This window comes from Centrocercus urophasianus, unplaced genomic scaffold, assembly GCF_019232065.1.
Source record: "Centrocercus urophasianus isolate 14NV4802_14NV808 unplaced genomic scaffold, USGS_Curo_1.0 seq_32, whole genome shotgun sequence".
Taxonomy (NCBI): domain Eukaryota; kingdom Metazoa; phylum Chordata; class Aves; order Galliformes; family Phasianidae; genus Centrocercus; species Centrocercus urophasianus.
This window is the reverse complement of record NW_024884889.1, coordinates 758,830-776,632: the sequence shown is the minus strand read 5'-3', so window position 1 is coordinate 776,632 and position 17,803 is coordinate 758,830. Positions and strand designations below refer to the sequence as shown.

The 17,803-nt window shown below is 39.8% G+C and overlaps 1 protein-coding gene across 1 annotated transcript in view; it reads right to left on the bottom strand.

Annotated features, from left to right (window-relative positions):
• Positions 1-17,803, bottom strand: part of RNF150 (ring finger protein 150) — a 119,726-nt gene that overhangs the window by 80,549 nt on the left and 21,374 nt on the right. The window lies entirely within an intron of this gene.

Sequence of the window (17,803 nt, the reverse complement as noted above, 5' to 3'; positions counted from 1 at the left end):
ACACCCATAACACAGCAGAACTGTACTAACTGATTTGTTGACAAAGGTTATTTCACACTTAATTTGAAATTTTCATTTCAACAGTGTAAAAAAAAAAAAAATAGCTTAAAAAAGAAAATCTTCAAAGAAAACAAACCACATGCAGTGACTGATAGGGAAATGACAAAGCTAATGACATGGTACAGCTACAGTCGTAAATTTTTGTTCCGATTCTGTAACAAGAATAGTTAATCTTATGAACTGGAATCACATTCTGGAAAAACAACGGAAAATCTGAATGCATCCACAATTTCCATGTACTGGGCTTGATTAACTTCTCATAAAAATAACTGGAAAACTGACTGTAATGGGAGGACTGATGAAGGTTGGAAAACTCACACAAGTATTTAAGGAGTTGGTGATTTTGCATTCACGCTCTTGACTTTGTAAAAGCCCATGCCTCCCACTTGCAAACGTCACTACAAAGTTGGCTGGAAGATTTACAGCTCTGCAAGTCTTCCCTGAAATAAAACATGATCTGCTTAGCATCGTGCCTCAGAAGCTGCACATTCTCACACCTTGCTGAAGCTCCAGGAAGTCCCTGTGGGATGGATGACAAAGCACCAAGAAGCTGCAGGAACATCCTGATGTGGGAGGCTTCCGCAGCCTCTTACAAGGCTGAGGGTGTTGGCCTGTCCAAAGTTAGAGATGGGGCCAATGGGAAACCATCCACCTTCTCTCCAAAAAGAAGGCCTCAGATAAAAGTTGATTTGAAAGTAAGATGGTTAAACGGAAGAGTTAAGGGGAGTAAGAGGATACTGTGTGGAGGAGGGAAGTATTTAGTGACAGAATGAACCTCAACTTCCTGTAAAAGTTGTTTCTGGAGCTTGGAGCTTTTTCTGAGAAAAAAGAAACAATAAACCTTAAAAAAGAACGTGAAAACATAAAACAACTACACTTTCAAGTCTCACACAAGAAAGCGGCAAAGAAGGAACTTATAGCACTTCCATTTCTCTCAGTTCAGAGGTGGGAAAGGAAGACTTCAATTACAGGATTTGAATGGTGACGGCTGAAATTCATGTGTTTTCAAAAGGCTGGAGGCTTGAAGTCAAATTTCTGAAGACGAGGTAAAAGAGTATTTCAAAAAGGAATAGTTACTATGAAATTCATAGCAGGGAATGGAAACATGGTCAGCAGGAAAAAGTGTTAAAAAAAAAACAGAGGGAGATTCACCTTCTCTCATTCCACTTTCTGACATTCCTGAAGTCTTTCTCACAAGTATAATGGTGTTATGTAAAGATTAATGTACAGACAAATCAGGTTAGTACTCATACTCAAATTTACACAGTAATGTATCTATTCATTTTTTCTTTATTCAAAGAAACATAACCATATAACAGTCACAACTTTTTATTTTAAGGAGGATTAAGTAGGATCACTACTACTACTGTTCTTCTGGGAGATTCTTCAACCTTCCAAATTCAGAAAACAGCAATTTTGCCCTCTGCGACACAAGCGTTACTTGCTAAAAAAGATATACTATTCTACTTTCCCTCAGCAGAGATGGGGATGAAAAAAGGCTTCTGTAAAGCACTGAAATGAAAAGTTCAAAATTGATGTGAACAAAGGAGGGAAGCTGCTTACTTAAAAAAAATAAAATAATAATAAAAAAAAGAAACAGAGGGAAAATAAAAGGAAAAGTTCCTCCATGCAACATTATGTTTCTCCTTGTGGAAACTGGACAGCTGAATGTTTAATTTACCTGTCTGCACATTTCCCCATCATTAGTATTCATCTTTTGTTCTCCTCTTCCGCACGTCTAACTACAACATGAGCTTCTCAGGCATGCCTTTTTTCTGTTAACCTCCTCTTTCCAGCTCAGACTAATGCTGATAAGACTCATGAATAAATTCTTAAATGATGGGAAAGGAACATATATCACAGGCCTTCTCAACTGACAGCCATGATCAGCAGCAAGAAGACAGATATACTAATGTTTTAGTAGTGCTACACTTCATCTCCAGACATCTCCTCTTACAGGCTGTAAATGAGTCTTAATACCTTCACCTTGTCAAGGACAGGCATGGAATTTGTAAATGATATTTTTCCATGACTGAAATATTAGCCAAGGAGAAGAACCTGGAATTTACAGATGACACAAGGGAGAGGCAGTAGCTGGCAGCTCTTATGCAAGGGGTTCGAAGTGAGGAAAATGAAAGTAAGCAGTGAAGAGGATATGCATTAATACAATGTTCACGTTTAATGGTGAAAAAAGGCAAAACTGGACAAGAGAAAGAACTCGTATCAGTGAAAGATGCATGGCAATCTAAGGATATTAAGGATTTTTCTCAATATATTATTGGAGGGAAAAAAAAAAAAGCATGAAAACGTCTCAAAGAGAGTAACAAATATTGCAGAAAAGGTATAAATATTAAAATTAACTAAGTAAATTTCAATGATAATATGGAAAGATGAAACATTGTATGGTAAGTCTCACAGTGATCCTCTGCAACTCCAGGAAAAAAGGTATAAGGAATGTACTAATAAAAAAAATGAAGAGGTTACATTAAGCAGATGCAAACTAATTATTGTGGTATCACAAGGTTAGCAATGTTACTGATACACAAACATTAAACCTGACCTAACACATCTCTTGATCAAGAAACAACAGTACTTGACCAAAGCAGATTTAATACCAAGTCCTGCTGTATTTAGAGTCACAAGTAGACTTGGTTACGAAACAATGTCATTCCTTCTATTCAGCAAAATGAACCAAATTTGACACAGCCTTTTTTTTTTTTTTATAGCAGAAAGACTCACATTTTCTTTCCTTCTCTAATCCAGAAAAAAAGCATCCCAAAGAATTAGGGAGAAGATGGTCAAAAGAATGTTTCGTTGTTTTAGTTCTACATAATCACCTAATTGTTACTGCTCAAGCACAAGGCAAAGAAGAGTCTTTTGCTTTGCACTGAAGAAACAGTACAAATTTTGCCACAATGTATATGTCGATGTTTGCAATAGATAAAATGAGTTCAAAAACTACATTACAGCTGGAGTAGCAGAATACACATATCTTCATTCTCCTGACCACAAAAAAAATATAAGATCCAGAAAATGAGAAAACGACTTTTTTTTCCCCTCTATTATCTGTTTACTTTGTTTACAATCATCAGAATTTTTGTGACACTTTATCAGGGTACTGACTTCATGTGCTAAGTAGTTAAGCTGATAATTGCAAGGGTTTCAATTCATCAGTCCTCCTCAGGGCAAAGTCCTAGTAAAAGCCACCATACATAGCAATTATTGTTCCACCATGCTGCCTTGCTAAGACCAGCCTTTATAACACCTGTTTCAAAGGTATAAGCACATCCTGTACACTCTGCCATTCAGAGTTCAGAACAAAGATAACCCTGGAGCCTCACACAAGCACATTCTGCACCAGCTTCAGCCAGAATGATTGTTTGGGGTTTTTTCCTGTTGATTTGTTTGTTTGTTTTTGCAAGAGCCAGCAAAGATGTTGGCTGCAGAGGGCCAGACCCCAATGCACACTTGGAGAAACCTGAAGCACCCAGTGCCCTCCTCTCCAGACCTCTGCTGCTGCGCAGCACCTGGATGCCAACAGCCAAGGGTTGCTTACCAGACAGAACGGGGCAGTTTTCTTCTTCACTGCCAGAGGCTGGAGCAGAAGGAGTCTGCTCCCACTGCTGTAGCAGCTCTTGGTGAAAGAAATCACCACGTTTGCATAGAAAGCTGCAATACTTCACTGCGTTATTTTGAAGTCAATGAAGTAACGACAAAAAAACTCAGCTGTTCTGCCCAGATTACTGACTGAGAGTTGAGCTGAGCACTTGACCACTCATGGACAATCACAGTAACTCACTTGGAGCTGCTCTTGGCACACTAAGAAGATGACACAGACAGTGCCAGATTGAAGGGACGTGGTCAGCAGAGCGGTACAGCCAAGTCCAAGTCTGTCCTCTGAGCAGCTCCGGCCCACACAGCTCTGGCCCACTGAGCTGCTTGCTCCAAGCTTGTTTTGCCTGCAGCCAGTGCCTTAAGTGCATTAACTTAATATTTAAATTCATTCACACTGCACTCCTGTCTCGGTGGTTTACACAGATCCTGTTTTCCATTGCAGCACACACACGGTACACTTTTTTCCACGTGGATTTTGGTTTTTTGAGCATGGCCTAGTTAGTGACATCATTGCTAATGACTTTCCAGTCATGACTTGACTTCACGCATCTTCCTTTTCTCTATTTTTGGCTTTATATTTTCTCTACTTCAAAACATTCCTGAACCATCAGTTTGGCTCTTATATGCTACGTGCAGCCTTGACAAATACGTGACTTTGTAGACTGCAACTTTGTCAACATACCTTAGCCATGGAACAACCAACTACACACAGGAAAAGAGCTACTGGAAGACAAATCCAGCCTGAAGTACCTTTCTGTTGCTCCAGGAGGGGAGCAATTAACGTGATTCTATTAAAAAACACATCAATTCGTAAAAGTCAGGCTACAATTTTATTTTATTTTATTAAGTTTCTTTAATTATCTGCCTGTTCCTCAGCACCTACAATATTCCCTTCCTTTGCCTCATGCACACTCCCTTACCTCTGGCTCTCATTGCTGCCCTCCGCTCCTGGTATTTCTTCCAAAAGCCCTCTCAGCAACTTTCTTTTGCCACAAAATTCAGGGACCCAACAAGGGGTGCCCTGTGCCACTGTAGACTTCTTGTGGTACATGAAAAAGCCACAAAGGGTCTGCAAGCTTGATGGATATGTCACAATGCCTGAAGTGGTACCAGGTTCTACGTTTATGTGACTGAATCCTGCTCCTGTTGTCTGTTTTTGTTCTAGATAGCAAACACCAAAACCACCTTACTGACATCCTTTGCCTCTGAGAGCACATATAAATATAAATCATGTTTTCTGAAAGTACTATGTGCATTTAATGGTTTGTGACCCAGATTTTCAAGATCCATGCCATTTCAAAACCAAGGAATTGAACCTCAAATAAAGGCTTAAATGCCTTTGATATACAGGTGACAAAGCCCAATCTGGAGCAGAAAAACAGGTCCTAGCGGTTTAGTGAACAGAAGTTGTCTCACTTTGTTAGGATCTCCTTTTCAAGTATATACTGCTCTTATTTTAAACTTCCCTATTGAAAAGCAGCATTCCCATATTTGAAGCCTCCTACTTGTCACTCAAGAACTTAAATTAGCAAACAGACAAGGATACAAGAGAGACTGCTAAAAAAACAAAAACATATTGGAGTTCTGCTATTAGTTACTATTAGGTATCATTCTCTTAAGAAGTACATCAAAAAAATACTCATCAAAACACATCTGTTTGTGTTATACGCTGGGATTGTGGCGAGGACAAAATGCCCACTGAATGGGGATGGGACAAACAGGTGGAGTTCTAGAATTTGAAGATTCGTAAGATTCATATGTGAAGTGTCTGTATACGAACATGTATGTATGCACGTATGTGTGAGGAGCTACTAACCTTACAAGGAAAGCACAAAGGCTCAAAGAGAAATCAGAAAGCAGAAAAACAAAAGACAAAGCAAGAAGAAAGATATCAGATTTTACACTTCTATTTCGTTTGAAAATTATCAGTTTTCAACCAGCCATGTCACCAGTCCCAGATAATGTATTATTCAGCTTAGTAAAACACTGGTACTTAGGCTTGGCAAAACTGCAAAGCAGCCAGATTCTTCCAATCACACACCTTGAGCTTCTTTTTTTTTCTGACCTTCATAGACTTAATCAGCACACTGATCCAACTTGGAGATCAGGGCCCAACCTTCTGCTTAAATATGAGATGTAGAAAATCATTTCTTTGCAAAGGATGCACTAGGAGAGCTTGGTTATAAAAGTGATGAGGAAAATCATAGAATCATAGAATGGCCTGGGTTTTAAAGGACCACAATGCTCATCTAGTTTCAACTCCCCTGCTAATGTGCAGGGTCACCAACCAGCAGACCAGGCTGCCCAGAGCCACATCCAGCCTGGCCTTGAATGCCTCCATAACGACTCCTGTTGGAAGAGAGAGAAGACATCACTTTGCGCACAACAAGACCTTAATTTTCTGTTTGTACCAATTACCACTGCCATCCTCCCCCAAATGGGAAGTGGCAGGTACTGTAGCCCAGAAACCAGCAAGACATTGTGAACACTGCTTAGAAGAGCTGTTTCATTTTCCAAAGGCTGCAGGCGTATTCCTCATAGAGATGTCTGTCTGAAGCTTACGCCTGGAACAAGAGACCAAATTCTGGGACTGAGACCTGCCTCATTAGTGGAGCTATATATCAAACCACAGAAAAAGTAGTCTCATAAGACAAGCACATCAATTATATAAGCAACCTGCTGGCAGCAGTTCACTCTCAACTGCTTCTACTGTATTCGTATTCAGCTTATTCAAAAATTGCCCGTACATCTATATATATGACTCTATGCATTCCTTACGCTTACGTGTTGTTTACTTTACCTGTTTTTAGTTTTTGCACTCTGCGGCCCAAGTCCTGTTTGTTATTTAAAATTAAATACTTGTGGAGTGTTTATAGGAAAAACATCTACCCTCAGAAGGCAGGAAAATTGCCACGTATGCAAAACAGTGTCACGACAAACACATAAAATTATCGGGTATTCATACTTTTTCCTGTAACTATCTTTGTATCTGACTTCTGAAGAAGGGAAAGAAAAAAGGAAGATGACTATGCTCAAGTTCATTCCCCAGAAGAACAAAAAAGAAACAGAACCAGCACTAGCAGCCAGATTTACCTTATTTCTTTTTCTTCTGCTAGCTTTGCCGCATCAATAAGCAGGTCTTTTTCCAAGACGGAGGGCAAAAAGTCTCACAGTGTTCAGGTGTAACTGGGAACAACAATGAACTCTGCTCCTCTGTTCTCAGTACATTGTATCAGAGCAGACTATCCTTTCAGAGCATGTTTTTTAGAAGGTCTTTCCCTGCAATGCCTGTTCTGGTGGTGGCAGCAATTGGCCCATTTGAGTGCCAGGAAACAAACCAGCAGTTAGGCAAAAATGCGATTGCAGCTGGCAGAGAGTCTGCAAACAAAGCAGACTCATGGCACGCTGTTTGCGAGGCAGCTCTCGCAGTTTATGCTATCATATTTAGATTAATGATGCATTTCATTTTCTAAACAAGCTCAATTCCCCCCTCCTTCCCCTCTCACTTGCATCTCACTTGCCGATGCTTCCATCACACAACTCCCTGCCCTGCTAGGTATGATTTAGCTACCACTCGCTACAAGTCAGTGTTTGACACTTAACTAAAGGAATCTGATCTGAAACAGGCTTCCATAGCCAGCACTAACACTGTGCCATTATAGCTGCCCAGTCGACCTTCGCTCATTAAGCAGCACTAAATAATCTCTGCTTAGTTGCATCAACTCAAATTAAACATTCACCGAAATAAAATGACTTTTTGATGGAAACTCAGCATCTTCCGTGAATAAATACATCTTCACAAGAACTTAAAAGGCAAACATGATTAAAAATAGGCTTATCTGTTTTTACTGTTTTTACAGGTGAATGGAACACTGAGAAGAACATTTTTAAAAGGTGGTTAAATAAATTTTCCATACACTATTTAACTGCTGAATTGACAATGACTTTCAAACCGCACTGAAGTCATGGCACAGACATAGAGACCAACCATAGCCAACATTGAAGTCTGCTGTCCCAGTTACACAATCTGCTGGGAAAGCATCCTGACTCTATCAAAAACTCTGTGGAAGTTCAGGAGCTCCTACATATAAGCAGAGGTCTGCTATGAGAACTCCCACATTGTAAATGTCACTCCAATTGTACAAGTTCTGGTCTCATCTGCATTCTGCCCTGCTGATTATCTTCTCCAGGTTCATCGTTCACCATCCCAAAAGTATGGGATATCTCACGAGGGAGCTCTGTCTTAAAGGCTATCATTTTATCCATCGGGGATCGCAGTTGCTCAGGCACTTCAAATGATACTCAAGTCCTAAGTCATGTCCAGTTTTCAGAGTCCTTTCTGTTGCCAAGCTACCACACTGGAAAATACTCCCAAACCAAATCAGCACATACTGAGAAACTACTGGTGTCCTCTTCACCCTGAAGAGAATGTAGGTAAATGACCACTGCTGTGACATTACAAGTGTTCTTGAAATATAAGTCTCCATACTAACAAGCCTTGTTGCACCTTAGGAAAACCAGCTCTGTCAGAAATAAGAACTGCTCATTCCCTGGAGTTGAAAAAAGCCAATTGGTTGATGTTAAAATTAAATGAAACGGACAATCCAAAGACAAAAGGAGTCCATAACATTGTGACTCTTCCAACAATGACATGAACGTAGTTATGTTGCTTCCCAACTTCCTCCTGGCCTTCTGGTAACTGCATTCCTTCATACTTCATTTTTGTTCTGAAGTTCAGTGTTCTGTGGAACAGAATCTCATGACATCAAGTAAACAAAAGCATCTTTTGTTTGTGTATCATCCACTCTTGTTTGTATTTTTGACTTTTAAGCGCCTCTACAACGATACATGAAAAAAATGAATTTTGCTTATTTATAGGTATCTGTATTCTCTGACTAAGCTGAAATGAAAACTACGCCATTGCTGCAATAATCTCTTTAATAGGCCTGAATCACTGAGAACATCATTATAATTAAGTAGTGCTAAGAAAAGCATACTCAGGAATAGGAAGAAGGAGCCATTCTAGAAAATCTTTCAGTTCAAAACGTTTCCACTGCTCAAGGTTTGATATTACACAACTGAAGGTGAAGCTTTCTGGGAGGAAGCAGCCTAGGGACGTGCTATGGGTTTTCCTGTGGTCACGATCCTTGTGACTGCTCAAATGTGCAGAACCACCACGCTCCTTACCGCACATTGGAGAATTTGCGCTGAGATCGTCACTTTTACTTTGTTAACAGATGTGAACTATGATAAGAAGAAGGCTTCTGAAGACCACAACTGTTTTTGACTAGATTTGTAAACTGCTTATCAGTGGGCCTGAATATCCATTTTTTCCACTAAACAGAGAGAGAAAGAAAAGAAGTGCACGCTCTCTCTCTTTCTCTCTCAAAATCAAATAAAATACAATAAAAGACCATGCACATAGCCAACGCTAGATCATGAATGAAAAGGACATAGTTGTTTTAACTTTCAAACTGGAGAACATCTAATAATCGAAATCATTTCATTAAAACTGAAACGTAATCTGACGCACTGATATGCAACAGAACTAACTCTCAGTGTCTCTATGTGCTTAAAGCCTATGCACACCTATAAAAAAGAACATACATTTAAAAGATGAAGTCACATTTTTCTTTTAGCTAGTACGGGAAATGCACACAGAGAAAACTGCCAAACTTTTAACCACAGCAAAACCAAAAAAATCCAAACACCTCATAGCTAAATTTCTGCTCCACAGGACAGAACATTTTGGCCAAAGCGAGGACTCCTGATCATTCAGTTCAGCATTGAACAAAATCAGGGTCTAATATTAGCGTAAGCATGTTCAGTCCCCAAAAGGTACCCCTTTGTTACCTGTGTTAGAGGCTGTGTTGCATGCATCTCAGTGCATATCCCCCTCCTAAGATCAGTGAGGAGCACTGCAGCTGCCATTCAGAGCAGCGCATCCTATCTGAATCACCACATTCTGCAAGGTTCACGAGTAAGTGGGCTGCTGCTTCCATCAGAGTTGGTGAGGAATGGCACAGGATAACATCTATCCCATTAACTAGAAAAGATAACAGTTAGGCCACAAAGCAAAGCATATTATAAGGATTTTTTTTTTCCTTCTGAAATAAGACATCAGTTTCCTCAACCAACTCTGCGATACACGCTGTATTTGCTTGACCTTTATACTGTTTCTTGTTCAAGTTTCCTAAGTCTGCTCATTCCATAAGTGGAGAACCCCTGCTTGGAGTGGAAGGAAAATGGTAAAGATGCCCAAGTTTCTGCCATCAGCTCATTTCAGCCTGGATGTGAGCATGACGCTGTCACATCGCCATTTGTTGCTGTGGGACAAGTTAAACACTCATTTTGCTCTCACATGTAATTCTCTATCAATAAAAAGAATACTGCCATTAAACAAAACAATCTCTTTGCCCCAAGCTCCATTTTAATGCAAAAAGGGATAATTTCTCAGAGACAGATGTCATTACGCATTCCAAATTCTGACTGAGCTAATCTCCAGCACTTTATTTCCTATCTTACTCCATCAGTGAGCATTTTCTCTACATTACAGCAAGCAGAAGCACAGAGACAGACAGGATCTTTTTATGGTAAGGAAGAGAGTGCACTGGTTCAGCCAGTAAAGCTTAATCTGGAATTAAAGTCTGCAAGCGTGCTTTAAGTGCCATTTCCGCTGTTCGTCCACATTATTTCCTCTTAAGTTTTTTCCTCTGAACCAAATAGAATGTGATTTTGCATTGTGTACCACAATGTCAGTGCTAGAGTTAGCTGCACTTGGTTTGGGTCAGGCTTTTTTTCTTGCTGTTAAGATGTGTTCCAGTCATTCCAGAGCTTACTAGTGAAACTATCCCAAAATAGCACAGTCAAGAGCTTACAAGGGCAGACGGTCATCTCCACAATAAAAGGGACTTGTTGATGAGCACTTCTGATTAAAGCAGAATTGTCAATTTATGCTAGACAAGGCACTTACAGCTTGATTTGTAGCCACAGGTGCTTAGCACCTGAAAAATTGTTCCAATTAAGCGCAGGGAAAGATTAAAAAAAAAAAAAAGAAAAAAAAAAGATACTGTGTCTTTCATTACCAGATTAAACAGCATTCAGAAATAGATCAACAGTGTTGACAGACTGCTGAATTTCATCTTCGTTCATGATCAAAATATATCCCACTGTTATTTTTATCCCAAAGCCCACATATGGATTATTTTTTTCAGGTTTGAATTTGATGAAACGTCTGATAGATTAAGATATCAAGTAGTGCATTACTTATGGTACTATAGATGTCACGCCGTAGGTGCATCATTTCAAAGCTATGGCATTTCGTGTATTTTTATACAGTTAACAGATCACGAGATAGATATACGTGTAACAAACAATGCTGACCTTTTTTAAAAAGCCAACAAAAACCTGCAAGCCAACCACAGCCCGACCCAAAGACGTAAGGCTGTTAGGCTATACAAATGTGAAACCCACAGCAGGTACCTAGATTTTTTTATAACAAATTGCTTTCTGTTGCTGTTACGACAGAATTAGGTAATAGTGCTAATATTAACCTTTCTGAATACAGTAACAGGCTATTTTTGATAGGCAGTTTTATTCCGTGTGGAATTTTAGAAAACTGAGACGCATGAAATTTTAACTACCGCTCTTCAATAACTCGCATAATAAATGTTCTTAATCAACAAGTAAGGTTACATCTCACACGTGGTACATAACAAGTGTGAGTCAAGCTGTGTTCTAAGCATTAATTACTGACTCTTCATTCTCCCTGTGGGGCTCTGAAAGACAACCGTTCACCAACCACTGCTGTAACAGAGACAGGCCTAGGCATAGGGGCAGCTGTCAGTACATTTACTACCAGGAGACAGCATCAGCTGTCCTCATCTTTCAAAAACCTTGCAGAGAACTACCATAAGCACAAATTCTTTTGCTTGCGTACAGAAAGATGTCTTCAACATTAGAAGATACCACACACACAAAAAAATTACTTTTCCTGGTAAGAAAGTCAAATTTAAAAAGTCAAATTGAATACTTCTTCCTTCTACCTTGTTATAGACACCAACCCTCCCATTCCACACTGCCACACATTACCAGAAATTACCCTCTGTTTTTAAAGCTGGAGAACATGAGCAAATAGCAAAATAAGTGCAATACCTTAGAACTGCATGGATTTGTATGCAATAAATTAGGCTATCTTGCTGAAAAGCAACGTTTTTGACACAAAGCAGTGAAAGAACTTGCATGAAGCTGTAAATATAAATTTATAATCCATGTTAGTTGTGATGCAAAACAATCACAAAAGGAAAAGAAAATACAAATGACTTGCTTTTTTTTTTAAAAAAAATATATATATAATACATTTTTATATATATCAATATATATATATATATATTTTTTTTTTTCCCATTTTGAACTGTAATTTTTATCTCTGCATACGAAGAGATGCCCAAAGACAGAGAGGGAAGAGTTTTATTAACTCTTATACACAGATATTCTCTTGTGAGGATTTATTTGCAAAATACATTTTTCAGGATTCCACATACAATTTAAGAACCAGTTGGTTGCCAATTAAATCATTCTTTCAGCAAAGCAATTGCCCTCAGATATAAAATAGAAATGCCAAATGAGGTTTTACGCTTACAATCATGGATATCAAAATTCCATCATGTTTTCAAAGTGCTGTAATCCCTCCAGTTCTAAGGATATTAAAACATGGAAGGTAACTTTCTTTTTTTTTTTTAGCTGATGTTAAACCTTCATTTTTAAAAACAAGAAGAGCTGTGAATTAGCCAAGGCTGAGCCACTGTTAACGAATAATTAACTTTAGGTTTAAGAGGAACAAAATAGAAGCCTAAAAATCACGTTAAAAAGTTACCTTTTTAACACCAAAAACAGGGATTAATGGAATACCCTCATCTATCCTATTTATACAGATAGCACAAAGCTGTATTTAGCTTTGTAATTCTAACCAATTGCAAAGGACTATTTTTGTGCCACAAGTTAAATTGCTTTGAAACACATACACCTCCAGTCCAGTAACAGGAGTGGTAACAAGTTATAACTAGAGCTTTTGTTCAAGCCAAATGAGAAGGACAAGGAGTCTGTGACTGGCCTGCGCAGTGCGCAGGAAATAGGAAATAACATGCAGAGACTGCTGCTTAGGATGCTGCACCAGCTTGATGCAAAGCTAACTTGCAGTACGTCCTCCCCACTGAGGATACTGCCTGCTTTCCAAAGGCTTTATGTGGGGCACCCCTCAGCACCATGGACCCGAACGAAGAATCCAGTGAGTACTAGAGGGCATGAAATTAGAGGCTGGATGAAGGAAAAAAATCACAGGAGAGGACCCACAGTGCAGATGTCGCAATTCTTCTGCTGTGCTTGGGTGTAAGTCCCTCCATGAGGGGCCTTTTCCCAGCAGAAAGCAACAGCACAAGGACTGGGGAGCAAGCAGGGTGGCTGACAAATAACATCAGCGTCACCAAAAATGTGGAGTATCAGTGAAATGCAGGGCACGTGCATTAGCATACAGCACAGGAGAGGCAGAGTGCAGTCCACCCTGCTGTAGTGGGGTGCCCAATGCTCTGATAGCCCACCATACCACCAGGCCTGTACCACAGGCACGCCTCTGTGGTCTGGGTGAGGATCACTTCAGCTGGGCTGTGCAACAAAGCTGGACTGCACTTAGATGTATATTCGCTGTATTATATTAGTCTTGCTTTTGCAAGACTTTATGGTGTACGAGCTTCGTTCCAAGACAATGATAAAAACAAACATGTAAAATATATCTTGCATTCCAAACACTCTGAACTTTTCTACTGACTGTCACCAAAATTATCATAAATCCTATAATCCTACAAAAGGCTGCAAACCCATGATATTTTGCTAACCTGCAAGTATTTCACTGGGAAAAAGAGTATAAAGAGGAAGTAAAATCACCTTTTCAAGTATAATCAAATCACCGAACATCAGCAGAACAGAAAAGACCTTAGGAAATGCCATCATCCACTCACAGTCTGGTGACAACTCCTATCTTGGCAAATATTTCAAACTTGCTTTCTCCTTCATAAGGATTTCCATCAACAGCGTACTCTCACATATTTCTCTTCTAGTTATTTCTGCTGTTACCTGGCTTTCTGGTTCTCCAAACATCTGGGGCTTTTTGTCATTTCTATTTCTCTTCCCTCTCTCTCAGCACTCCTCCTATTTGGTGCTCTGAATAGCTCTGCAGCACGCACGCCTGCTTTCTCACAAGACTGCTCTCCTGGCAGTAACAGATGAAGCACAGTGTTGGCAACCAGCCTCTGATGAGTCAAAGAAACTTTGTGAAACGATAGCGGAGCACATGTAATTTTGAGACAACGTGCAACAAAATAAGGAAACATGGAAATTTGTTGTGAACCCTTCAGAAAGCTCCTTGTCACTGACCTGTGGTGATACAACAGGGCACTTAGCTGTATGCTCAACCACAGGAGCACGTTGCCTCCTCTGAACAGAGCAGAGGCTCTGTGCAGAGGCTGCTGCTTAGGACGCTGCACCAGCCTGACGCAAAGCTAACTGATGTCAGATAAAACTCTACGCTCAAAGTCTGCTGTTCCATAAGTAGCCTTTACTGAGGTGTGGCACGTACTGGACATTTCAACGGTATTACTGATTAAGTTTAAACACACAAAATAAACAACTGCATTACATCATAAACTACTCTCCTGCAAGCAGCTATCAGCACTGCTGGCAGTGTATGTAACGCCTTTGGTACATATGGCACCTAGAAAACTAATACCGCAAGCAGAAGGGGAGCAAAATCACACAGAAATTTCTAATTATGCTTGCTTCTTGTCTTATCATTTGGTAACATTCTTTTCTTCTGGATTCAAAGACAAGGAATGCATTCTTTCTCCATTAAGATGTAATTGTTGCATGCTGGGTGTCTGCTTCATAATAAGATTTTGTGATAGCTGATATTTTTTACTAGCACTGCTTCCCAGCTGGCGATGTCAAGCTTGACAATAAGCCTATACCGACATGAAAGTCCAGTACCGGCTTTTAACCCCTCATCCATCCTCACTGATCTAAGAGGTATTTTTCTCCCAATCTGTACGTAATCTGCAGTATTTGATGTATTAAAAGCAATATTTAATGACGACAGCTGCTGTTCTCTGCTACCAAAAACCCTTTGTTTTTCTCTTAAAAACAAAGATATCTTCTAAAGCGCAGTCATGAATATTTTCATATTTTCATATTTTGAATGTAAATTATTCCCTGGACTCCATGGGCAATCATAAGAGCAAAAAAAAAAAAAAAAAAGTAATGCACATTTACACAATACTGAAGTCAAGCATGCTGATGCTGTACATAGATCTTACACTTTGCTTGAAGGTTCTTCAGAAGAGATATGGAAACATATTAAGCTGCATTTTTAACATATTACATCTCTCCTCCGTAGGATAAAGCAAAAACCTCTTCATTGGCTGAGAAAAAGGCTCACAGACTTTGTTGTGGTCTGTGAATACAATGACTTTTTACCTTTTCAATTGCAACAAATTTTCACCTTCACTAAGCTTGCTAACAAAATTACACAGAAAAATCATGCTAATGAATCGATAGCACGTCTGTGATAGGAAGACAGCACAGGACTAAAGCTACAAACTCTGAAAGTATTTTCATCATTTAAAATGCATTTTAAGCTTGCCTGGAATCTTGAAGACAAATTTATTCACTGAAGTCTCACTCAAAATTGAATGCTACCTTAGAGTCAGATTTTTTATTTGTAGTCACTTAATATCAGTTCTGTAAACTTGCAAGAAAAATAAATGAAAAGAGCTGTGAACAAAGGTAAGAAGCCATCATGCTGAGTCGGCAGCATGATGGAGTCAAATTTAGTCAGATCATTTATTGCCATTAGCAAGAGATGTGCAGTTGGGTACTCTTTTACTAGACTGATCAAATGTAATTTCATAAAATAAGGTCTACCTTGACTTCAAAGACAGACTGCACTACACTCATAATTGCTCAGGACCAAGAAGAACAGAGAGCCATCAATGCCAGGTCGGGACTGACCTGGACTTAGAGTTTCAGGCAGCTTTTCATGATTGTGACAATTTGCGGAAGTCAGTTTCTGCTAAGTGAACTTCTGGTCGGTCTGAAAAGCATCCAATGATTCATAGAAGCTGAGGACTACAGGAGTTGGAGCAGAAAAACATGATGGTTCCCTGAAGCTACACTGAGGAAGCAATGTTTTATGCACATGAAAGAAACAATGACAAGTAAGGAGCAGTTTTGTTCAACAAAGTCATAAAGGACTGACGGAAGGTGCCTAAAGAGCAAGATGCAATACTTTTTACCTTGATGAGAAAGCCTCATTTTGGGAGAGTTGCACTTGCTGTGCAGATAACTCATGTACTTCTCCATAACTGACTGGAGTATGGATTGGAGATGAACAACCACACAACCATGTCATGGAAGCACAAGTGTCAACAGGGAATTCCTACACATTAATAGGAATTATGAACAACCCCACCACCACCGCAGTGGCACAGGTATACGTGGGAAGCATTCATAAATTTGTAATCACAGCCACTTTTCCCTGAACTTTTCTGCCTTTTTTTTTTTTTTTTTAAATCTCTCTCTCTCTCCTTCTCCCTCTCTCCCTTAACTCTTTAGATACTTATTCTAGGAAGGCAGACATTTTACATTTAGCTCTTCTACTATATGGCAGAATATTACAGCTGTTTCAACAAGCGACAGCTACTAAAACTGTTAAAGAAGATTAGAAACCACCCTTAGGAAAAGCACTGATTAAACATGATCAAGCATGCACGCAGCTAAGAAGGAGCAAATGATGCCTGGCAACTGCAGGGCTATGGCATGTGACAAAATGACAGGAAAGAGAGGAAAGAGACTGAAAGTGAGGATGAGTTGGTGATGGGACAGGAGGTCATCAAAGATGTGATAGATATTCCGAAGGAACAGACAGCTCTGCTAGAATAGGGAATATCATCAACCTAGCCCAATTGCAGGGTGTGCCAAGATCTGGGGAAGGGAAGCTGCAAGCTGGTGTGACAGAAGTGCTGTCTGACAAAAACAACATGCACAGCCTAAGGATGTGTATATATAGTAAAGAAAGAATATGCCAGCTGCCTGAGATGAGGAAGCTGGGGCATACACACACTACATGGACAGTCCTGCACCCATACGAGATGTGTAAGTTATTTACACAAATTCCAGTCCCTTGTTCCTCTAACAAAGCCATCAGCCGTCTCTGCTGCGGCCCAAAGCATTTCAAAAGACATCTGAATACACAGCAGATTTCTGTACCTGGCCCATCCTCTAATCTGGAAGTTGAACCCAGAAACAGGGGAATCCTTTCCCGTCTGACCTCAGATTAGGAAGTAGCTAAGGGGCTTTTGTGCTTTGCCTGCACATTACCGCTCTGTTTTGTAGACAGTGTAATAAACACAGCTGCACTTGATGCTCAACTCAAGATGAGATCCATATGCAGTTCCACTATGCATTCGTTTTGGGAACAAAGCCATTTTACAAAGTTCCTGGCTCTCTTCACCAATAGCTGCCTGTTCCTGCTGCAGCAATACCACTCACTTATCTGTCAGCTGGGGCAACACAGCACTAAGGGACTGACGGTCTGATGTGACCTAAATATAACATTTTCTGTTTTTGAGTCGTGGTCATTCGGAAACAGCTGAAAGGGCAGAAAACTGCAATATGAGAGTGGGGAACAAAACCAAAAGCCAGGAAGAGAGCAGGGGAGAATAAGGAGGCACTGCTAAGATTTCTATGCCTCTGAAGAAAGATACTTACGCTGGGTAATTAATTATCCTGTTGTTCCAGGCCTCCTACAGATAGTGCAGAATACCACCTACCTGAAGAGTTCATAAAGGCAATAAAGCAGGCAGTGCCATGGACAGAAGAGCAAGAAAAGCTGAGTTGACTGATAGAAAACTTCTAACACTCTTGAAGCTCTTGGAAAAATTTCCAAGTCCATTAGAAAGATCTTGCAGAACTTTTTCAAAGGACATTTTCCATTTCAAATGCCTTCTCAGAATGATGGCAAAACCATAAGTTTTAAAAAAATAAACGATTAGTGACAAATGTATAGAAATTGTACTAAAGG